The 25,765-nt window shown below is 46.0% G+C and overlaps 1 protein-coding gene across 2 annotated transcripts in view; it reads left to right on the top strand.

Annotated features, from left to right (window-relative positions):
* The window catches only part of Grin2a (glutamate ionotropic receptor NMDA type subunit 2A), a 437,010-nt gene that overhangs the window by 193,710 nt on the left and 217,535 nt on the right, over positions 1-25,765 (top strand). The window lies entirely within an intron of this gene.

Genomic DNA, 25,765 nt, shown 5'->3' with positions numbered 1-25,765 from the left:
ACTGATGAGTACATATCACTGCCTGATGAGAAAGGCAGATAGGAGCCAGGAGGATAAATTGTAGTCTCTTCCCACACCGTATGGAGCCACACACAAATGAAAACATAAATCATCTGGATCCACGGCTGGATACTGTAATAATGCCATCAGACCTCGTCTTACGATGACAAAGGAACTGATTAACTTAGGGTTGGTCTCAGCTTAACTAAGAGGCAAGCCTGGCATGTTGGCAACCTCTGTGAGAGCTGCAGTTTCTAACCGAGTGCTGAGTCAAGCTACGTTTTTTATTAATTAAATTTGTTCTTTGGTGATGTCATAAGTGTATTTAATTTCCTGATCACCCCATTCTTCCTTTTGCCCCTCCTCGGTCAACACTTTTCCCACAGTCACATCTTTTTGTTTTGTTTTGTGACCCACTGAGTTTAACTATGGCCATCTGTGGGACGACAGGTATGGAGCTCTTCAGAGAAGTTCAGTCGGCTCAGCAGTGTGCGCATCTGAAGATAAAGACACTCCAAGTTACTCTTGTGTGTGTCTGACACACATGTGAGTGCACACAAGAGAGAAGCAAGGCATGCCGGTTCATGTGAGACTAGAGCTGAATGATTTCACACCAGGAGCAGGCTCAGTAGGGAGCCTTGCAGAAACAGAGCTTCCCAATGTCTGTGAATCCACTTGCATAAAAATAAAAACAGCAAAATGAATTGGTTAACAAAGTAGCTAACTAACTCATGGGTATCACCATATCCTGACAAACTCGGAGGGGCACAATTCAACTCCTGACAGATATGTAAAAGTAACCACCAGCTCATTAAAATAAAAATTGCCATAGAATAAAGTATATATTGCAAAATAAGATACTGTGAAAATAGAAGACATTCAGGGACAGAGGAAATAGCCATATTTTCTAAATGTGTATGGCCTTTCAGACTTGACTATATATGCTTTACTCCATTTAAAAAAATAAAACAAATCGTTTTTGAAGTGCCAGATATGAGATAAAACAACTTTAATTTTTCAATGACACAGAAAGACTCCAGTCTAAGTGACATCAGAGGGACCTCTTTTTAGACCTGAGGGTGCACATTCCAAGTATAAAAAAACAGCAAGCAAATTGTAAGCCACTGTCAGAACTGTGGAGGACAGGAAAGGAACAGGACTACCTCCTTGAGGCTCATTTCTTGTATTGTGGGATGCGCGGAATGTTCGTAACTATACGGACAATGGCAAAATGAGCATTTTGTCATGAGAGAAAGATCTGTGAGGCTGAGTCCTGATTCTGGATCATTGTTATGTACCAAAGCAGCTTCAATCTGGACATTTTTAAATAACTGGTGGAGAATATGCAGATTTCCACCCCATAGAAATGATAGCATTCAAGAAGATGGACTGACTGTGATTGGATCATTAGTATTGTGTGGAAGTATCAGATGGCTGCACTGTACACCCCAGAAATAAGTATGCATACATTAACTAAAAAATAATTTTTAAAAAAAGCAGCAATATGAGTAACCAAAAGGAGGATTTTGTACCACAAAGAAATGGTAAATGTTTGAGGTGATGTACATGCTAATTATGTTAACTTGATCATTACACAATGTGTCTATGTATGAAAACAGAACACGACGCACTGTAAGAAGACATAATTCATATGTGATAATTAGAAATGCATCATGCATTTTTAACTCAAAATCCATACACCTAGATCAGTGATCAACCTGGCAATACAAAGGATCCCTGTATCCAGATTTGAGGCTTTAGGTTTTATTTTCCATGACAGCAGACCAACCCAGAAAGTGGCTGATCGCTAAAGTGGGGGTAGAAGCACAACACACCGCTCCAGGATTTGCTAAAGCAAAGAACAAAGTGTTACTAGACCACAGGTCACAAAGACCCATATGTCATGTTAGTTGTCACTGTGGCTGTGACTGAAAACCCAGCAGAAACCATTTCAGGGATGGTTCCCACAGTTCCAGAGATGGGGGCTGTTTCCCACAGTTTTAGGGATGGGGGCTGGTTCCCACAGTTCCAGGGAGAGAGGAGGGGTCATTTTCACAGTTTCAAAAGATTTGGTCCATGATCACTTGGCCCCTCATGAACTTGGGTAGAATATCATGGGAGTAGGACTATGTGATAGAGGAAGTTGTTCATTTCCTGGCTGACCAGGAAGTAGAGAAAGTTACAACAGGAAGGGACCAGGGCAAGATACAACCCCCAAGGTCATGTCCCCAGTGACCTGTTTCCTTCAATTTCCCAACTTCTAATGTTCCATCACCTTTCAACACTGTCTTAGAGTTTCTATTGCTGTGAAGAGACATCATGACCATGGCAACTCTTATAAAGGAAAAACATCTAATTGGGATGGCTTACCTTTTGAGAAGTTTAGTCCATTATCATCATGGTGCGACATAGTGGTGTGCAGGCAGACATGGTGCTGGAGAAGTAGCTGAGTGTCCTATATCTTATCTTGAAGGCAACAGGAAGTGGTCTGACCCATTGGACATGACTTGAGCATATATGAGACTTCAAAGCCTGCCTCCACAGTGACACACTTCCTCCAAAAAGGCCACATCTACTCCAACAAGGTCATACCTTCTAATAGTGCCACCCCCTTTGGGGGGCATTTTCCTTCAAACCACCGAAAATGCTCTACTTAAAACTTGAATCCATCAATGGATTAGTCCATTAATTATGTAAGAGTCCCCACGATCATCTTTGGAAACACCCTCACAGACTCACTTAGAGGTGTGATTTATGAATTGCTTAGGTGGCTTGCAATCCAATCAAGTTGATAATGAGATTAACCTCCACAGAAGCCAGCTTTGAAAAGAACCAACAAGCTAAAGATGAAATATTCAGGATCAATGAAGATGTTAAGTACAAAGAGTTAAAACACAGAAAAGTCATAACTGTATCATAATTTATTTGTGAGCCCTTTGGGGGATGCTAGGAAACCTGCTCATTGTTTTGAAAACTACATAAGGGAAATAACCAAGCATTGATTCTGCCTTTCTTAGCTCAACAATTTCTCAGGCTAATCAAATGGCCAATGAACAAAATTCTCTCTTTGGCATCATTCCGGGTAATAAATGATGAAGGACTGTAAATTGGAAATTTCTGTTTTGTGAATGCTAATGTACTAATAATTCGAGTAGTAGTCACCAGGACCATCCACAGTCACAGTCACCAGGACCATCCACTGTCACAGTCACCAGGACCATCCACAGTCACAGTCACCAGGACCATCCACAGTCACTGTCACCAGGACTATCCACAGTCACACTCACCAAGACCATCCACAGTCACCAGGACCATCCACAGTCACGAGGACCATCCACAGTCACCAAGACCATCCATAGTCACTGTCACCAGGACCATCCACAGTCACAGTCACCAGGACCATCCACAGTCACAGTCACCAGGACCATCCACAGTCACTGTCACCAGGACCATCCACAGTCACTGTCACCAGGACCATCCATAGTCACTGTCACCAGGACCATCCACAGTCACCAAGACCATCCACAGTCACCAAGACCATCCACAGTCACCAGGACCATCCACAGTCACAGTCATCAGGACCATCCACAGTCACCAGGACCATCCACTGTCACAGTCACCAGGACCATCCACAGTCACCAGGACCACCCACAGTCACCAAGACAAACCACAGTCACCATGGACATTCACAGTCACCAAGACAATCCACAGTCACCAGGACCATCCACAGTCACTGTCACCAGGACCATCCACAGTCACCAAGACCATCCACAGTCACCAAGACCATCCACAGTCACCAGGACCATCCACAGTCACAGTCATCAGGACCATCCACAGTCACCAGGACCATCCACTGTCACAGTCACCAGGACCATCCACAGTCACCAGGACCACCCACAGTCACCAAGACAAACCACAGTCACCATGGACATTCACAGTCACCAAGACAATCCACAGTCACCAGGACCATCCACAGTCACTGTCACCAGGACCATCCACAGTCACCAAGACCATCCACAGTCACCAAGACCATCCACAGTCACCAGGACCATCCACAGTCACAGTCATCAGGACCATCCACAGTCACCAGGACCATCCACTGTCACAGTCACCAGGACCATCCACAGTCACCAGGACCACCCACAGTCACCAAGACAAACCACAGTCACCATGGACATTCACAGTCACCAAGACAATCCACAGTCACCAGGACTATCCACTGTCACAGTCACCAGGACCATCCACAGTCACCAGGACCATCCACAGTCACCAAGACCATTCACAGTCACCAGGACCATCCACAGTCACCAGGACCATCCACTGTCACAGTCATCAGGACTATCCACTGTCACAGTCACCAGGACCATCCACTGTCACCAGGACTATCCACGGTTACAAAAAGACAGCTAGAAAATTGTACTTCTTAAAGAAGGTTCACAGTTTACCTAGGCAATAGGATTGGAAAAAATATATAAAGCTTGCATTAGCCTCTAGATTGAATTATCAATTTTCAACAAATATGGAAGGGAGAGAGGTGTAAGTCTAGTGTACAACCCCATGGGAGGCCACACAAAGCGCAGGCTATAGGAAACTATAACAAGTAGATCCAGTTTTCACTTCCAGACCCAAATACAATGCAATAAATTAAGAGGTGGAGGATGAATTTGCACATCAAAAGGTCTTGAATCGTATTAACTGATCTTATGTGGAAGTGGTATATTTTTCAATCATAACAAATAAAATGGTGTTTTAAAAAGTGTCTAGAACAATCCAAAGAAATATGAACACAGATGACGTCTGACTGTAATGGCATTGTGGACATATTTGATAAGAGGAGTCCTTGACTTTTAGAGATACAAACTGAAATATCGACAGATAAAATGATCTGACACTTGGGGTTCCCTTCAGAACAATTCGGGGGGAACTGGCAAAATGATTCAGTGGGTTAAGAAGCTCGCTGCCAAGCCTGATGGCCCAAGGTTGATCCCTGGTGTCCACATGGTGGAAGGAGAGAACTGACTCCTGCAAGTTGTCCTGTGACTTTTACATGTGTGACACAGTATGTGCATGCAAACACACACACACACACACACACACACACACACACACACACACACTAAATAAACAAACAAACAAACAGGTAAATGTTGAAAAGAAGATACAGGGACCTAAGTTTCTGTAGCTATCTGTATAAATGACTGAACTGCTTATGATTCCGTCTTGTAGATTGGCTATTAACCCAGGTCCTCTCAAGCCCTGCTGGGAGCTCTGGACTGGAGTGGCAAGGCCCCTGGACACCACAGAAGGGAATCCACACAGTCAGGAATTACACTCGCATGACACAGGCAGCATTTACCGATTTTATTCTGATAACAATTTTGTGTTCGCTGTCTTCTTGTTCTTTCAGTGGGAGCCTGACAGCCCCAAGTACTGGGAGCTTTTAAATCTGGAGCCCATGCCAATTCCATTTCCGTCTTTAAGTGGCTCTGAGGAATGCAGGGTGAAACGCTCTCTGGTCTTATGGAGAAGGAGAAGATGGCCCCTTATTGCCAGAATGAGGGCTACCTTCCCTGTTTATTACCTTAGGTTAAAGTGCATCATGCATCTTAGACACATATTGTCTGGGTTTTTTCTCATCACGGTAATAAAATGCCTGTCAGGAGCAGCTGGGGGATAGAGGATTTGTTTCCACTCACAGATCAGAGGGATGGAGGCCATCACGGTGGGAAGGGTGGTGACAGGCAGGAAGGGTGAGGTGGCAGGAGCAGGGGACTGGCGCTCACATTGCATCTTCACTCAAGAAGCAGACTGAACAGGAGGTGGGGACAGACTACAGATCGTCAAGGCCAGCCCTCAGACACTCACTACCTCTAGCAAGGCTCCACTTCCTACAAGTTCTAAAACCTTCCCAAACAGTGCTAACAGCTGGGGACAAAATGGTCAAATACACGAACCTGTGGGGGACATTTCTCAATGAAGCCATAAATACACACACACACACACACACACACACCCCATATACATACATGCATACATACATACATATATACTTTTATCACATGTGAATATAATATGTATAAAGGACTAGTGTCTGCATATACAGGGATTTCCAGTCCCCAAGTGTTTTCCACTAAATTTATTCACTCAATGAGTATTTCTCAAATGCTTAAATGGTAGGCATTATACCAGATGATGAACATGAGGTATGAAAAGGCTGAGTTCTAATCAACATCCCAGTGTAGGATGACACCAAGACACACATAAACACACCAATTACAGATTTTGAGTCTGGGGCCTTAACTACCTGGCCATTTTGGCACCCCAAATTGCAGACTTTGAAAAGTACTACAAGAAAAAACGTATGCACAGCTGTGAGCACTAGTGTGGCCAGGTCCTGCTGCAGACAGAGGGCCTCTCAGAGTGTGTGCCATTTAGATGGATCGTGAAGAAGAGGGAGCATCTAACATCGGGAAGAGCTAAGGGAAAAGAACCAGAGTGCAGGGAAAACTGAGGCAGAAGGAAAATGATTTCTGTGTGGGAAACATGGAGGCTAAGTGTGGTGAGACTGTCGTGAACAAGAGCGACTGTGGCCCAAAGGACAGGATCTAGTTTTGGCTTTAGATAACCATGTGGAAATCTATTCTTATCATTCCTCCCATTTCATGGCTGGCACAATGTAGACAACTTCCTACGTCACTGCTAGTAAATCACAGAACAGAAGCATGAATACACCCCAGAAAGATAAGCTACAGATTTAGTCTCCTCCACCCTTACTTTTCTCACAACCAGAGGGGTCACTTGAAGCATTGCTTGCTGTGGTCAAGATGAGGGACTTAGACTGAAGAGAGAGGCGGAGGGTCACGTGCTCTGCAAAGCGAAAACAGGGTTCCTCACAGGCTCCGGCGTGGGAAGAGGAAATGTGAGCGCAGCTTCTGAACATCTCCGAAGTGCCTGTGGGCACAGAGCAGGACTCAATGCCACATGCATCTGCTGCTCTCTCTCTGCCCTTCCGAATAAGCTGCTGTTTGAGATGCAGAACCAGACCTGAGTTACGCCATTAGAACAGTCCATTAAGACCACACTCTGGGTCTGCTGGGATGGAATGCATCAGATCTGCTGGCTTTCATCTTACATGGATGCCAATAGTTGATTCCTGGCTTGTTGTCTTCTATGGGAGTCAGAATGGAAAGCCTCCTGGGGGAGCCTCCCTTCTGGAAGAAAGAAAGAGCTTTTACAGTGAACTTGGCCCAAGTGAACGAGTGGGAGAAACTCAATCTTGTCCCGGAGAGGAGAGCCTTGCTTGGTGAGGGACAGTCAGAGGTGGAGGAATATGCCAGCTCTGGACAAGACAATAAGCACTATCAGTACAGAAATCCATCGGGAGGGCTGGGGGATGGCTCTGTGAGTCAAGTACCTGTCATTCAAACACAAGGGCTCGACTCCGGTTCCCAGAACCTATGTCAATAGCCGGGCTTTTTGGTGTGCCCTTTTAGTTCCAGGATTGGGATGGCAGAGGCAGGAGCATCACTGGGTTTGCTGATTTCAGGACAGTCCAAGACTGTGTTCCAAAACTAAGTGAACAGCCTACTGAGGAATGGCCTCCATGGCTTCCACATGCATGTGCCCACGTATGTACCACCCCCAACATGAATACACATGCACACACAGAGACAAACAGACAGACAGATAGATAGAATGATCCATGGAGACTAGGAATTCTCACCACTCTTCACAAATGAGCAAATCAAGGCTCATCTAAAGCCAGGCCCTAAGGATCCATGTTCTCAAGTCACACAACTTCTACACAGACACTGAAGTAAGCATCCTGTGCTTTCCAGTCTAAACAACACACAACTCTAGCTTGTGCTGGACACTGGCCAGACACTGCCTTTTTCTTTGCTATCCAAGTGGCCTTTATATGTGTGACAGCATCGCAGGATTTCAGGAGCACATCCAACTGCCTGCCTTCTCTCACACACAGGAAATAAATGATAAAGGTGAAGAATGTGTCCAAACTCATCCAGCAAAGGCAGCGGAGCTGGCGTCCCCTGTGTGCTCAGATTAGCGCTGCCCCTGTGTGCTCAGATTAGCGCTGTCCCGTTTGTGCTCAGGTTAACGCTGCCCCCAACCCCCTGTGTACTCGGGTTAGCGCTGCCCCCCCCCCCCCCCCCCCCGCCCCAGGGTGCTCAGGTTAACCCTGCCTCTGTGTACTCAGGTTAGCCCCGCCCCTGTGTGCTCAGGTTAACCCCGCCCCTGTGTGCTCAGGTTAGCCCCGCCCTCGTGTGCTCAGGTTAGCCCCGCCCCCCCAGTGTGCTCAGGTTAACCCCGCCTCCGTGTACTCAGGTTAACCCCGTCCCTGTGTGCTCAGGTTAGCCCCGCCCCCGTGTGCTCAGGTTAGCCCCGCCCCTGTGTGCTCAGGTTAGCCCCGCCCCTGTGTGCTCAGGTTAGCGCTGCCCCCCTCTTGTGAAGCCTTTTTCATCTTTGCCTTTGTTGTTCTGCTCCAGGATGAACCGGCTGAGACTGTCCGTCTGTTGATAGGGGAATAATTTTGATTTGCGTGGAGTTAAGATTTAGAGTAAGGTATTCACCCAAGCATACTTTCCTAAGAAAACCAACCCACTGAATGGAAGCATGTGTGTGTGTGTGTGTGTGTGTGTGTGTGTGTGTGTGTGTGTGTGTGTGTGTGTGTTTTCATGGGGTGTAGAGAGCCAGGCACATTTATGTATGTATTAAAAGCTTTGTGGCAGAGTTGCCTAAACATGTGCTGTGGTCCATGGCTGCTTGAGCTTTGGTCCTTGTTTTCAGAGTGACCATTTTGCTGTACACTGACCATTTGGCAGGAGCACAGAACACATTTCAAAATATTTATTTTATTACCTTTAATTACGTGTATTTGTGTTTCTCTCTGTGTGTATGTATGTGCATGCATGTTCTGTTGTATGTTAGAGTATGTATTTGTATTTCTGTATGTGGGTATGTACATACATGTTCTGGCATGTTTGAAGTAAAAGAGGTTGTGGGATTCCCCTAAAGCTGGGAGTTACAGGGAGTTGTAAGTTGCCTGAACATGCTTCCTCTGCAAGAGCAGTGTGAGTGTGCATTCTTAACCACTGAGCCATCTCTTTGGCCCCCAGAGTCCTTCTTTGTATCCTACATATGTGTCCCATATTCATGAATGGCTCACCATACTATGGTGAGCAAATGGCATGCAATGAAATTAATTTTTATTGTACTTATCTCATTTAGGATGTAAAGATGATTTGCTTGATTTCATAGGTTAAGACACTAAGATTTAAAGTCTTAAATAACTACTTGCCAGTCACTCAGTCAGGAAATAAAAGATCTGGTATTCACATCCAGGTCTGTTTGATTTGAGGCACTTGTAGCTTGCATGCTGGCTTTGTGCCAAGTGGGGGCCATGTAGCAAACTGGTTGATCATAAATTCATCATCATAGGACCAGCAAGAGGGCTCAGTGGGTAGGGGCATTTGCTACTGTGTCTGATGCCCCGAGTTTGATGCCTGGATCCCACATGTTGGAAAGACAGAACTAACCCTCACAAGTCATTGTCTGACCTCCACATGCACTGTGGCATGTGCACCCATCCACTTACTCACCAAAAAAATAAAGAATGAATAAATCAAACTTTTAAATTAAAATAAATTAATCACCATGCCCAGTGAGGGAAGATGGTTCTCTCTTTGCTGGTAGAGACAGAACCAAAGTTATTCCTGGCTGTCCTGCCTCTGGTCTTCCATGAGCTGCATTTATAACTGTGATGCAACCACAGCAGGATGAGCTGTTTTGTATTCCATAAGTGCGACAGCCTTTGCCTGATAAGCCTTGCTTCCCAGTTCTCATTCGTCACCCGATGTGGAGTCTGGCTGGCCACTTGATGGATAGTGGTTTCCCTCCGAGGAATAAATCTACAAGTCTCGCTGGCCGGATGGCTTCGGAGGACATGCATCATTTGTGAGCGGGGAGTGGGGAGCGGGGAGCGTGCCTTCCTGTGGTTCCAGTCCTGGCACTGCCAGGCTGGCTCCTGTTCTTCTGTACACGAGTGATGACATCAGCTCTGTTAAAGACAGCACAGCCCTGGTGCTATGGTCTTGGCTGGGGATGGCGCCCAGCACACCTGACTCTGAGTTGGCTCAGGACCCCACAGTTTATGATTTCCACTGGGTTCTAAGTACCAACCTGGATGTGGATGGAAGTCCCATTCTCACTGCTGGTAGGAACTCAACTGTGTGGAGGAAGGAACACTCTACTCTGAATTCTTGCAGTATCTTGCTTTGTGATATATGGTCAGTTAGTATATTCCTTGGCATGCATGAGATTTGAGCTACATCTGTATTTCCAAGAATAGAGAATGCATGCCACCTCAGGCACTAGAAATGTTGGTAGGTGGTACACAGCTGTAGTCATAGAGAACACTGAGTCCCACTGTAGGCATGCCATGGTGTCCAAGTAGGCTTTAATAATATGGTTTGTTTTATTTTTGTATCATTATTTATGGAACTACTCCAGCTTCCTTTTTATGTGAGCAATAAAATCCCTCTTAAATAGTTTAATTGCATTTTAAAAAGTGAGTTGATTTACAGATTACTAGTAAATGATGCTAAACATCTGCAATTGAAGTTCAAGAGGAGCTACAACTGGGGCTCACCCGTGTCTCCTCTCAATTCCATAGTGTTTTGGGGTTCTGTGACTAGATTTACACAGTTACACCTGCTGTGTCTCTCTGGTGATTTGACCCCCTTTATTCTTCATTATGACGTACTTCTCTGTGGATTCTTTTTGGCCTGAACTCTATTTTATCCGATGCTAACAGATATGCTCTGGCCTGAACATGCTGACTGGTTGCACGGTGTGTCTTTGATTAATTGACTGCCAGTTTGTCTGTATGTTTAGGTGGTCTTGTTTTTTACACAATCCATCTTGAGAGCCTCTGCCTTTCACTCTGCTGTCACTTAAAGCAGCAATTGATGAGTTTGGAGTCTAACGTTCCAATTTATGTCATTCTAGTGCTGCAATCCTCATTTCTCTCTGCTTTCATTCCTCTTTACTCCATTTCCTGCCGAACCAGTTTTCTGTTGCTGCTGTAATGATTATAACACACTCAGCGCCTGTAGGAGGTCCCTATTTGCTTGCTGTCTGAGGGTGGTCTAGCCTTTGCTCCAGGTGCTGCCTTGCTCTTTCTGTGTCCCTCTCCATCAGTGCTGAGCCAAGACCCTCCACATGTGAGCCTCTTTTTATTGTTTCTCTGATTCCACAAGAAGAAGCTTCTCATTCTTTTTGTTCAGCGGTGGGCCCCGGGTACCTATTGTCCCTGTCCTAAGGTCTAAGGTAATCTTAATGATATCTTCAAGTCTCTCTTTTTCATGTAATTAAAACACATTTACGGTCTCTAAAGATGGAGATATCGGCATCTTTGGGAGTCGTGTCTACCTTCCTGTCCTCTTTTAAATATTGAGGAAACTTTAGAATTTTGTTTTTGCAGATCTTTTTCAAATGATCATCTAAACATATACAAATGGTATTTGCATGTTCACAGAGTAGTTATAGAAGGAATTCTATGGCTCCATGATGAAGACTGTAATTAACAGCTAACAACATACCTGATGGTGAAAATTGCAAGCTTCCCCCTGTGTTCAGGAGTGGGACACAGACACCCATTCTTCCCGCTGAGAAGTTCTAGCCAGAGAGATTGTGGGGGAAAAAAAGCCATCCAAATTTGGAAGGAAGACGTGAAATCTCCATTAGCACCAGTAAAGGGATTGCTCTGCACCTGCATATTCTATTAACACCTGTAGCTCTCTCACACTACTTTGGGCTAGTTTGGCTCCTCCTTGGGCCTTTGTTCATGCCTGCCTAATCTCTGTCGGATCTTTGAGATAATCTTCTGGCTGTTCCTTTCTCTCCAGGCTATCTTCTCTCAAAATTTATCAACATAGCTCCCTACTTTTCCTGAAAGCCTGAATCTCCCAAGATGAATGAACTTTCCATATTCTAGAGAATTCTGTACACACCACACCTTTATTTTCAGATTGATTTGGTTTTTATAACCAACTAGTCTGGATTTCTTAGGGGAAAGGACCAGATCTGATTCATCCTGCATCCTCCCTATGAGAGGGTCCATAGACTCGTAATTTCCTTGAGGCTGGGGTTTTGCTTGCATGCATACCCAGTGCCTGGCTTCATGCCTCGCTTATCAGAGGTACTTAATAAATAGTTCTTTAACTGGAGCAATTTTTTAAACAATTTGTGCAATCTGTTAAGACAGAACCAAGACTGAGTTCCAGATTTGTCTCCCTCTAAGTTAAATCTTTCTCAGACTCCCAAGTAGCTAAATAATCCTCAGGGCCTCTTTTCTGTAGTATATCCAGTTATACCTTTATCCCCATATCTCAAGAGCCACTTGCTTTCATATGTTTTAAAACACAAACTGAGCTTAAGAAGTCTTGAGGATTTTTCTGGGGTGTCGTCTCTCTAGTGAACAGTATAGTAAACCCTGCTCTGTTTCCTAGATTTCAATTTAAAGAAATAAGCTCTGAGCTCCAGGACTGAAAGGCAGAGAGAGAGAGAGTTCACCAAAGACATTGCATTAGACCATGAATTTTCCAGGCCCGTAGTCTCTAGAATAATTTTGTTAAAAGGGAAACTGCAAGTTAAAAGCCCACTAAGTTGGACCATGAAGGCTGAGATCAAATGTTTATTTGAACTTGAAACTTGAGCTGTACTTTCTGTTTTAAGATGGAGTTGTTTGGAATAGAGCAGAAACACAGTGGGTCCCTCGGATACCAAGAAGGGCTCTAGAGGTGCGACTTTTAAACTTTAGTGTACATTAAGAGTCATGCAGGGGTTGGGGCTTTAGCTCAGTGGTAGAGCGCTTGCCTAGCAGGCACAAGGCCCTGAGTTTGGTCCTCAGCTCCGGAGGGGGGAGGGGGAAGACAAATGAAGACTAAATTTAAAAAAAGAGTCATGTGGAGGACTGGGAGGATGGTAAAAGTGTCTACTATCCAAGCAGGAGGACCCAAGTTCAGGTTCCCAGAACCCATGTAAAAGCTGGACAGAGCATGAGCATATGCAATCCCAGGGAGACAGGAGGTAGGGACAGGAGAATCTCCAGGAGCTAGCCTTGTGTACACAGTGGTGATGAGACCTTGTTTCAAACAAAGCAGAAGGTGAGCACTGAAACCTGAGGTTGTCTTCTGACCTCTGTACATGCGCCATGGCAGCATGCATCCACATTCACTCACTCAGATGCGCGCGCGCGCGCGCGCGCGGCGCGCGCACACACACACACACACATAAGCAGAATAAAAAAATCTATGAAGATTGTGTTGAAACACCAATTCCGGACCCCATTCTATGAAATTCTAATTCGGTAAGTTTGGAATGAGGCCCAGGCTTATGTATGTTTGTTGGTTTTGCTTGTGGTCCTGATGTTGTGAACGATCGAAGGCAGAATTTCTTAACAGTGAAGACACTGGTTTGGGGGGGAGCAAACAAGCCTTTCTTGGAGTTGCTTGCACATTATGGAGTGTTTAGCAGCATACCTAGACCCAAGGACTCATTACCCACCTCACCTCCAGTTTGGATAACTCAGTGTGTGTCCAGGCGTTGCCCAATGTCTCCTGGTAGGTCATGATCACTGCTAAAGACAAGGCTGCTTGGTCTAGGTGGCCAGTAGATTGGTGGCTCATTTATTGAGCAGGTTGGGATGGGTCATAAGGTTGGTTTTTAGTTTTGGTGGGCTCCTTGGTTTAGAGAGTGAAATTCCATTCTTTGCAATAGAAGACCTCAGGAGTGATCAGACCTCCACAGTTGGCTTTGGGAGCCATGAACATGATCAAAGGCAGACAAAAGGGGAAAGCACAGAGAGTGAGTATTTCAGGAGAAAATACGGCCGACGGTCAGAGAGATTAAGTAGCACCAAGTCCACAAATGGCCCATTGGACCTGACTTCCAGGAGGCCACCTTGACCTTGAAGGTCTGTGCTATAGAGCACAGTGGCCACTGTATTGCTAACGTTCCTGTTACTGTGATAAAACACCATGGCCGAGCATCTGAAGGAGAAGATTCAGCACACCGTGGTGGGGAAGTGCAGCCATGAGAGCAGGGGCAGAGAGATCACAGTTCGTCTGCACAGGAAGCGTAAAGATGGGGCAGGAAGCAGGGGCAGGGCTGGGAAACCCCGCACTTCTCCCAGTGGTGCTCTTCTCCCAACAAGGCTCCATCTCCTAAACAGCATCTCTCCAAACAGCACCACCGACAGGGGCCACAATAACAAAACAAAATGGCAAGACACCAAGAACGACCCTTGAGTCATTGAAGTATGGTTAGTCTGGGCTGAAATGTGCCACAAATACCACCTTCATACTGGATTTCAAACAAAATTTAAAAAAAGAATGTAAAATATACCAGTAATTGGCTTCATATTGATTATACTTTTAAATGAAACTAGAATAATTGATCTGAAGTTACATTACTAAAGTTAATTTCAATGTGGTCTTACTTTTTAAAACATAGTTGCTAGAAAATGTTACATGACCTATACAGCTTGCCGTGTGTCTCTGTTGGAAGGTTTTGGTGGATATGGTGGTGGTGAGGGCCAAAAACTGCTGACAGGGAGCTGAAACATCGGAGTGCATGGGCTGGCTGTTCTTGGATCAGACATGGAAGATGGGTGATTTACTGTGTGCTGGGAGAAGGGACCTTGCTACAGAGGATTTATTTTGGAGGAGGGAAAGACTAGGGCACGCTTGAGGCCAAGTATAAACCTCATTACGTGCAAACTGTCACTTGCCACAGGAGAGAAAAAGAAGAAAAATATAAGGCTTAGAGAGATCCTCTTCAACCAGGCAGGAGGAGTGGAGGGGAGATACACTGGACCCATCTTCTACTCCCTAGAGCCTCATTCTTTTCTCCTGCGAAATTGGAATGAGGACCTGTTTCAACAACAGTGCCTCCCTGTAGGCTTGTCCTGGTGTTTGAATGAGATTAAGACTAAAGATCAACTTGGAGCTGATATGACACTGCATTAAAGAATTTCAGGGACTGGGGAGATGGCTCAGAGGACCAGCCTTTGGTTCTCAGCACTTGAATTGTGTAGCTCACAACTGCCTGGAACTCTAGTTCTAGGGGATCTCTGTGCAGGCAAGCAAGCACGTACACACACACATGCACAAAATATAAAACTAAAAAATAAAATAATTTTAGAAAGAATTTCACCCATTGTCCTGAGGTGCTTATACCCACAAAACATACATAGTCCATATTCCTTATGGACACAGAGTTGAAGGAGGAATTCAAAATTCTGAATGTGAGACTAGTTTCCCAGAATCCATTGCTTGAATCGTGGGTACTGAGAAGCCTGTGCCATGATTCTCTGACTGTGGTCCCTGGATAAATCAGCTTCATGTGGAGTGTGGCCAAATGTGCACACCATAAGTTCTACTGAATCAGAAACTGTAGGTCTGGAGCCATGCTCTAACAAGCTGTTCTTGAGACTGCTTCAACCCAAAGGTGGAGAACCTGGCCCTGGTAGAATTAGATCAATTCTCTTACTCCAAGGGGTCTCGACACTGGGAAAGACAGTTCAAAATCTGTATCATGGGCCCAGCAACCAACATGTTGAAAAGGTCAGAAGATGGTTTTAATGAGCTACCAGGTTGGCAAATGTTCCATATGAAAGTGTCCAGATGACAGACACTTTATGCTTGTCAAACCAAGGGGCCTCCCACACTACTGTGGACACACAAAATCAGCCACAATCAAGACACTCAGGAAAGAGCGTGGCTGTGCTCTGAGGATGTTCACTGCATACTTGGCCCGTGGGCCATGGATCACCCAACTCTGCTTCAGAATCTAAGCCTTGCTCTGGTTGTGACCCAGTTATGTATGTTCCTACCTTGATGATCCTGGTTTGTATGTCTTCCCATCCTTGTGATACTTGTCTGAACATGAGCTGTCACAGAAATCCTAGTCTGTGGACATTTCTGTCATTGTAATCCTGGTTTGCACAGCTTTAATCATAGTGGTTTTGATTTCCATACCATCCATTCATGGTTTCCGTACCTTCTCTCCATTGTGTTTCTGGTTTGCATATTGTCCTACCACTTGGTACTTTTTGTTCATGTTCATTCATTCATTCTTTAATCCAATACCTTTTCTTGGGTCACAGCTATTTGCCAGAACCTGATCAGACATCAGAGGTTGACTGGTGGCTTCATGGAAAGACCCTTCCTCCCACATCTACAGTCTATCTAGTGTGGGGATAATTACATGGATTACAATTTACTGTGGCTTGTGCTTTAAACGAGGGGGAGGAATGACTTGCCTTCTCTGGAGTCTGTGTTCCACAGCCCGGCTAACTCTCTTTACACTCTCCTTCCTGGCTTCCCCGACTACCCAACTCCTAGTGAAGTTGAGGCAACTTTAGGGAACATTTCTGATTCCATCCCACCAGTTGCCTGGGGTTCTTTACAAATGGTTTATAGAGTTCTCATCACCCACCACCAGGCTATAGCCATTTATGAGTCAGCCCAGACCAGCTGGTTGGTATGGCACATGGGGCTGGGAGAGAAATCTGTTCTAGTTGTTGGGATGGAAATGCTGAAACGAGGTTCAAGGGCTGTGCTGCCAGTGTGGAAGTACGCAGCAGACGGTACTTAGCCAGGAAGTCTTTGTTTATTCAAAACTTGTACTCAAGCAGAACTCTGTGCATCTTTTAAGCCCTGAGCATTTGTTCCCAAGTTCACAACTAATTTGGCTCACATTTGCATGCCTCTTGGGGCCAGGTTTGACATCCCCTCCTCATACTCTTCACAGGATAGCAGCAGTAATATCACAACTATTAGGTGCATAGTACAAGCCAGGCATTGCATGAAGTAATATCATGCATGCTTTGAAGAATAATGGTCTCTAAAGACACCCAGGTGCTCACCTTTGGAATCTGTAAATGTGTTACTTTACATGGTAAATGGGACTTTGTGGTTCCAATTAAGGTTCAGGACCTTGTAACGGAAGGGATCTTGTTAGGTCGGCCCGGTTTAATCCCGTGAATCCTTAAGAGCAGGGAGTCTTTCCAGACTTCAATCAGAGAAAGATGTGAAGGCAGAAGAATGGCCAGAGTTGCAGCAGCGCTGGCTTTGAAGACAGAGGAAGGGGCCAATGAGCCAAGGGCTGGAGCTGGCTTCTCAGCTGGAAAGACAAGAGAGTGAGTTGTTTCTTGGAGCCTCGAAAAGGAGCACAACCCTGCCACCACCTTGATTTTAGTCTTCCTGAGACTAAAATCTCTTTAGTTCACACTTCTCAGCTACCGTGTGAGATAATAAAAACAGATATTATTTGAGACACTGCCGAGTCAGTGGACACTCTTTTTTAAGGGCAGCAATAGAGAATTAACACACCATGGCTGACCTCACCAAGTCCTCACAAGACCCCTAAGTCAAGCTCTAACCTCAGTCATACGCTGAGGAAGATGAGCTCCAGGCTGACTCTTCGCTCAAGGTCATCTACTTATCAAATGGTACTGCTGGTTTCAGAGCCATGTTTGCAATCAGGTAGCATAATCCCTTGTGCTTCTAGGGCATCTACAGGTCTCAACGTAGTACTTATGGTACTTTCCATCAGTGGCTTCCTCTCCTAATCAGAGCCTCAGCTAAGCCCAACAGATCACCCCTTCTTACTATCATGTTTACTATTCACGTGAGTTATTGTTACTGTTTTCATTTTCATAGAGAATGGATGTAGACTGCTACACACTGTGTGCTAACTTTGTGGACATCTTTTAGATTGAATTCCCCCTACTTCTTGCATGACAATCATTCTTTTTCAAAGGCTAGTCCACAGGGGCTTCATGCATCACAGCTGCATTACAGTGTCTGGAATAGTGCATGATGCATTGTAGATATACTACAAATACCTGTTGATTGGATGAATTAGTAAATGACATCCTCTCCATAACTATACCCATGGGACCGGAGGCTCACACACCTGTAGTAATTATCTACAAGCCTCTACCCATACTTCAATAATCTATAATTTACATATGATGACATGCATGAATGTCAAGTGCACAGCCCTGTGACCACCCAGGTTAAGCATGAGTTTCCAGTGCCCTGCTATTGTGGATTTACTGTCGATTCATTTTGCCTGATCTTGAATATCACACAACATCCTCATTCTTCCCCATTGTACATAGGACTATATAGGTGTGTTATTTGTGCTGGCTTTTTTTGAGTTAGCATGGCGTTTTGAGGGTCACCTATCACATCGGATGTCGAAAGCCCTCTGTTTCTATGCTTTTTCATCTGGTGTCTATGTTCCCCCATCTAGATGAAGTCCTGGTGTAGATTGTGTGACTGACCACTGCATTAGAGCTCTTCATTTACATATGAGTCATAGCTGCCGATTCTGGCTCAAAATGTCTTCTTGGAAGTTTCAGAAGCCTAGTGTTTTAGTGAGAGGGAGTTCCTAGTAGGCTGGTGAGGTTCAATAAAAGATCATTAAATCAATGAGTACACAAGCAAATGCTTCTGTAATGATTACCTGGTGCTAGACATCTCATGGGCACTATGGTGCTGAACATTGTACATCTCTTATCTCACACAATTGAAATGATAACAGTAACAACTCACTTGAGTGGTAAGTACTGTTAACTCTAAGATATAAATTAATAAATTGGTGCTAAGGAAGTTACCTGTTGGACCTAGGTGATATGATTAATAATAGATGGACTGCTTGATTGCAACCATATGTTCACCCACCTGCTCAGCTGTCTATGAGCCATCTTTAATGGTGATTGATTTTTCTTTATAAAGGAAGCATAGGTAAACTATAGGACATTTGAGAAACAGAGAAATGCATAAAGGAGAAGACACAACACTGAGGGCCACACTGCACTTCTACCAGAGCATAGTCACCCTTCAGATTTGGGAGTCTATTATCTGTTAGCATTGATTTCTGTGCATGGTTTGCTATTTCTTTGTTTATAATCATAGTGCATACAAAACTATACTTTAGTTCCATGAAACTTTAAAGAAAACTTCTATTAGCATATATTAGTCATGCATAATAGGTTTCATTATGACAGCTTCACACATGTATATAATGTATATTGATTATATTCACCCTTTACCCTCTCTGGTCCCCTTTCCACTCCTGATGACCCCTTCCTCTTCCCAAATAGTTCCGCTTTTACTTTTCTGTCTTAATTTATTTTTGGTGACCCAATGAGCTCAAATAGGGCTGCTTACAGGAAAAGGGGCGAGACATTATTTATATGGGCTCCTTGCCAGTGGCTACACTACTGAAGAAAAGCTTTCTCCTTCCCCAGAAACCATTAAGGTATACTCAATGGCTGTACTCTACTTCATCTAGCTGACAGCTGATATTGTGTACTGTGGACATCGTTCAATGAGCTCTACCAAACACCAAGCATTGTGCAGCGATCACATTATTTTCCATCAGGTCCCACTGTCTCCTCCCTGACGTGGCTTTCATGGGTCCCAATAGGGAGGTGGCACTATCTCTACCTTAAAGTATCAGTGTTGCTGGATTATGTGCCTTGAATAGACTCCTAGACTTGCTGCTGCTGTGTTACTTTTTAATTAGTGAAAGAACCAAACTGCTAAAACAGCATCAAGAGCTCCCTGCAGATTCTTTATACTCCTTGCTTTGGCCCAGCAGGAATGCTGGGTAGCCAATCAGAGCAAGGGCTCCCAGAACACATCATCCCAGGTGAGAAGTCAGAGGATGCTCAGAGACCTGGGTTTCATGTCGACATACTCATGAGGCTTGTTGTGTAAGTGGGTTCGAGGGATTCAAAAGCTGAGGGCCAGAACTCAATTTTGAGTCAGGAAGAACCATCAAACCCATGATGAGTTTTTATTGGGAGGGTGAGAGAGTGTAAGAAGTTTAAACAGGAGGATAGGCTGCCACAGTTGTTTCTCCTGGGCTTAGGGGTGGAAGCTACTGGGTGGGCATGAGGGGACTGGATGAAGCTGCTCTTTAACTCGTAGGTGGGGGATGTTTTCAAGGGATTTTGAATGCAAGGCTGATTTCAGGGTGACACATGAATGTTAATCCAGCCTGATCTCTGCTTCCTAGAATTACTCATCTTTGTGTTTCCCAAAACCAAACATTTTAGACTTGGAATAGGGATTAGTCGATAAAGTGCACACCTAGGAAGAATGTGAAGCTGGGGTCGATCCCCAGAACCTAAGTTAAAATATCTAGTGTGATGGTAGGTGCTCATAGTCCTGGCACTGGTGGTGGAGATGGGAGGCTTTTTGGGGGCTCATTAGCTGGGCAGCCTAGACCAGTCACCAGCTCCAGACCAGTCACCACCCAAGGTTGACCTCTGGCCTCTATCTGCACACGCATGTGCACACATATGCACACATGTGTATGTGTGTTCTCATCAGCACACACATGTGTATTTGCACACACGAACATGCAGATACACTTGAGCACCCCAAGAGCTCCCCTTAAAATGCAGATTTAAATGGATGGGAGTATTATGCAGTGGTTGAGACAGACCATGCCTGGAGGCCCTGACAATTGCTGCATGTCTTGAGGAAGATGATGTCAAACAGTATGCAGTGGGGCAGACACTGAATGTTGTCTGAACCGACATAAATTCACACCCACTCTGCTCATCCTGTGCCTTTCTCATGCCACTGTCTCTATGTCCATTCGTTCACCCCATAAACATTGATCCATACCTGCAGGCCCAACACCACAGATTCAATATTGAGCAAGCCCTTGCTGGTGTGGGCTGGGAGTCCATTCGGGCAGTGGACGCTAAAGTATTTATTTAGCATTTACGGGTTCCTGCAGGGCACAGGGTGCATCTGTCGTCTCAGCACTCAGAGGGTGGAGGCAGGAGGATCAGGCACGACTGTGAGTTAATGGCTGCTCTGCAGAGGGAGAGACGTTTTCTTCAGTGACACAGCCATTGGTAATGCTCCCATGCTCTTACGAGTGCTGCCTCCCCTGTGCCCTCTTCAGCAACCCTAAAATACAGGGTCACACAGTGAGTTCAAGTCTGAACTACAAAGAGACCATGCCCCAACTAACACAGGAGCAAACAAAATATATGTATTCCTGGTCCACACCTCAGACCTTTACTGTGGGTAAAGATGTGGAAATGGACTGAAATGTGTGTGCATGTGTGCGTGTGTGCGTGTGTGCATGTGTGCGTGTGTGCGTGCGTGTGTGTGTGTGTGTGTGTGTGCGCGCGCGTGTATGTGTGTGTGTGTGTGTGTGTGTGTGTGATCATGATGCCATGTATGTGTGAATGTGTGTATGTGTGATCGTGGTGCCAGGGAGGACCTGCCCATAGAAGCTGGGCTTTAGCCAGGCCGTGGTGGTGCATGCCTTGAATCTCAGCACTTGGGAGGCAGAGGCAGATGATCTCTGTGAGTAGAACCTGATCTACAGAGCAAGTTCCAGGACAGCCAAGGCTATACAGAGAAACCCTGTCTCAAAAAAAAAAAAAGGAAAGAAAAGAAGAAGGAGGAGGAGGAGGGGGAAGGGGAAGAAGGAAGAGGAGAAGACAAAGAAGAAGAAGAAGAAGAAGAAGAAGAAGAAGAAGAAGAAGAAGAAGAAGAAGAAGAAGAAGAAGAAGAAGAAGAAGAAGAAGTTGGGTTTTAATCACACAAGCTTTGAGGTTCAGCATTACTAATCAGGCAGAGCAGACCTGGTCCTATGACAAATGCAGAATCAGGGAGGGTGGACTTGGTCATGTGGAGGGTGAACTGGCTGCATTTATTGTCCCTAGAGTAAGGACTGTTTTGGGCCAGGTGTGGTGACACATGCCTACAGTACCAGCCTTTTGGAGAGAGAAGAATCTGGTGGTCAAGGTCAGCTTCAACTACACAGGCTGGGTTTCATGAGACCCTGTTTCAAAAACAAAGCAAAACCAGAACTCAACTAACAAACTAAATTAAATGAGTTGAGGATCACTGCACCCCATCTTCAATCCTCAAATTCCACTTACGTAGAAGATACTGGTTTTTGTCTCAATCTGTGGTGGAGAAAACCAGACACAGAGAGGCTAAGTAACTCCCCAGAGTCACCCAGAGCTGGCTGTAGTAGACAGCAGAGCTGGGAGCCCAGCGCACTTCACTATTATCCTTCTTCCTGGCCTAAGTGAGAGGAAAGAGCCTCAGAGGCAAGAAGAACGCAAATTGAGCCTATTTGTCTCTGGGGAGGTCTTTATATTATTGGTGAGTGCTGCCCATGTGAGTGACCCACATGATGCAAAAGTAGTGGCTTCTTGAAGCCTCTAGAAAGATGGAAGGCAATGCCATCCTACCCAGGTCTACAGGACAGCTACCAGGTAGGGGTCGGGGGTAGCCCAGTGAGCTTCCCTGGGTAGCCTAGTCTCACAAGTGGCACATGCTACTCTAATGCTGTTAAATCGCTCTGTGAAAGAAGAGTCGAGGCAGCACCCATGTCCCTGGCCTGTGCTGTGGGTGGGGACTCTGGCCCCATCACCAAGCACAGAGTGTTGGCATTGTTCCCAGGGTCTCAGGGCTGTACCTGCTCCAGTTCTGCCATTAACTGCCAGATGTGTGCAGAGCGCAGCTGTGGGCTGTGATTTGGCTCTTGGTTACTTCTCTGGAAGGGAGTTGGGGCTTCACAAGGGAAAGCCGGAAGGTGAGGTGTCCCTAAAAGAACCCACTTCCCTGTGGGGAGGGGCAGTGGCTCAGTGAAAGACGCCACAGGCCTCAGCTCAGTCCTACAGCTGCCCTCCCTGTGCTGAGCCCAGGGGGCTCCCTCACATCAGTGGGCTCTGGCCTGAGAAGGCTCTGATCCTCTTGACTGAAGACAGCCCTGCCAAGGAGCACGCAGGGCCACTGTGACAGACAGAAGTATTCCTGAGGGGGGGGAAGGAGGCCCATGTGGCTGTGGCAGAGAAGCAGGCATTGCTAAGAAGGTAATTAGCACGTTCCTCTGATTAGCAGCCAGAGAATTATTGAAAGGGATTAGATGGAAACTGTGAAAAGAGGCTCAGGCAGCTAAGAGGTGAGAGGAAGGTATTGCCTTTTCTCTGGTACAGGAACGAAAGAAAACATGTTTCATAAGCAGGGAGCCACCCTCACCTCAGTGGCTCCCCTTCAGAGCTTCATGCTTGCCTCTTACCACAGGACCTTTGCACATGAGCTCTTCTCACAAAGGCGTTCCTTTCTCCTGTTTGACGAGATAATATCTCCAGCATGTGCTTTAGGGAGGTCTCTGATCATCTAGATAGGTCCATGGGCCCCCACGGTGGGTCCTTAAAACACCGTAAACTTTTCTGTGGAAACGCAAGCAGCAAAGGCAGTTTCACATTTGTGTGGCAGTTTGTTCGAGGCTGTCTCCTCCATCTCAGCCATAAGCTCTGTGGGCGTGGGTTCCCTGGCTGTTCTTGTGGAGCACTGGGTCCCAGCCTCCGACACAGTACCTGGCACAGAGATGAGGAGAGTGGGCCGGATGAAGAGAACTGGGGGCAGATCCAGCGAGGCCATGTCAGCTTCCGGGCCTTGGAGAGCTTCCATTCCCTGGAAACCCCCCTCCCCGGGGGGGCGTCCTATATGATGAGGTGACTTTAACAAGAGCACGTGGCTCGTGTGTGGTGACACCAGGACCCCTCTGGGACCCTTGAGAGTCTGTCCCTCACCTTTGCTGTAAATGTGGCTATTATGACGCTTTGCAGTAGAAGGTCTTTTTTGTTTGTTTTCAGTTAAAACAGGGACAAAGCAGAAAATGATGGATGCCAAAGAGAGACCCAAAGTCAGCGGAACAAGGGGTTGTTTTCCGACATCTCATTTCAGGGCCGCCGGCTCTGGGAGACCTGCCCCTCTTAGGTCACCTGGCACGAAGCTGCATGCTCACTTGGTGGCAGCCAGGAAGTGCTTTGTATCTTGGTCACTTTAGCGATAAAACTCTCCGAGGATGATGGCGGAAGCCTGAAGGATGGTGCCGGAATATGGGGATCAGCACTTGGCAGGAAGCTGGTCACAGGACCTTCCCACACCTGTTTGCTTCTGCCCCGTGGTGACACAGCTCGTTATGTTCCCTGGCTCCTCGAAGTTGGGGGTGGGAGGCAACCCAATATCTTCCCTGGTGCCACTTGAACCACTTGCTTACTAGGACAACTGGGGTTCGACCTCATGCGAAGCAAGCCAGTGACCCTCAACCAAACCCCAAAGGCCCTGTGTGTGCTGGAGATGCGGTGAGCGACAGGGCAGAGAGAAGAGACACAGCAGGGCTCCAAACGGTCCCTGCTTCTGGGGAAGGAGCACTTGTTCAGGGGAGGCAGACTCACTCACAGTGATGCCTGCACAAAGTTCAGTCTTAAACATGAGATGCCGTGAGAACCTATGGAGAGTCAAGAGGGGGTTGACGCGATCCAGGAGATTATACAAGCCACCCCCAAGGAAAGGAGCATCCGGTTGTGAAGTCTTTGTAGTGCAAGCATGAGTACCTGAGTTCAAGCCCCAGAAACTACCTAAAAAAAGCCAGGCAGTGGGGGCTCATGCTTGTAACCCCAGCACTGGGGAGGCAGAGACAGGTGGATCCCTGCTCTCCTCGACCAGCCAGCCTAGTCTACTTTACAAGTTCCAGGTCAGTAAGGATGGCATCTAAGGACACAACTTGGAGTTAACCTCTGCCACCCACACACAGACATACATGTACAAACACACACACACACACACACACACACACACACACACACACACACACACACGAAAAGGAGAAAAGCAGGATCCAGTGATAAAATGCAGTGCAGAAGTTAGGCTAAGAGGGAAAGACCCCAGCAAATGCCCTGATCCCAGGGGGGAGGAACACAGCATCGCCCCACCCTTTGCAGGCAAGGCAGTCTAATGCTGTCCTCCTCACACTTGGCCATTCCTTGACGTGAGGAATGAACAACACATGGGCCTAGAGAGAGAACTCTGATTGCTGGATTCTGGGACTTGGACAGTGGTCTGACTCCTTACTGACTCATTTATCTAGAGTGGAGAACACTGGTGAATGAGCAGAGGGTTTCATCTAGAATCAGAGGATTCATTCAAACACGAACTTCTTTTGTATGCCGATGGAATCTCTTTTCATTATTCGTGGCCTGAACATCTGCTTGGTCAGGGGTTAAAAAGATGGAGAGAGGCCAAGGACGCCTGCTGGGCATCTCATGTGAGCTTTAGAAATGGAGGTACCTCGTAGCTTACAAACAAGCTGTGGTTCCATGTTCCCCCAATCAAATGTAGTGTCCATTTTGTAATGAGCTCTGTTTTCTGCCTTCCTCAGTTTCAAGGGTTCTGGAACTAGCCCTCCAGAAGATGTCAACAGGATATGAAACAGTGTCTGTGAGTCAGACAGAGCCACCAACCAGACTCCCCAGAACCCCATGAAGCTGCTCATCCTCATCCACCTCCCATGGGCACATCCAACCTTTGCTTCCTCCCCATTCTCTGGGAAATGAGGATTAGATTTTAGGTTTTCTTTGAAAAGAAAATGGGCAGTTCAAAGCAAAGAGCTCAGGGAGCTTTGTTTGATAGCGGAGGTACCATGCAAGCATGGACTAGGAATTAATGAAAAAGGAATGCATTCACTCTACCTTCCCTTAGCATGCGTAGAGCCGCTTAGGTTACTTGGTGTCTAGCTCAAGAGGAAAGGCTTGCGGAGGTGGAGAAGCATGGGGAGCCTTCTGACCCCAGCATTTAGAAGCAGACTTCTCTGTTTCCAAAACGCCTTCAGGTCTGAGAAG

Source organism: Peromyscus leucopus, chromosome 8b, assembly GCF_004664715.2.
Source record: "Peromyscus leucopus breed LL Stock chromosome 8b, UCI_PerLeu_2.1, whole genome shotgun sequence".
Classification (NCBI taxonomy): domain Eukaryota; kingdom Metazoa; phylum Chordata; class Mammalia; order Rodentia; family Cricetidae; genus Peromyscus; species Peromyscus leucopus.
The sequence above is the reverse complement of the archived record's forward strand: the minus strand, read 5'-3'. Positions and strand labels throughout refer to the sequence as shown.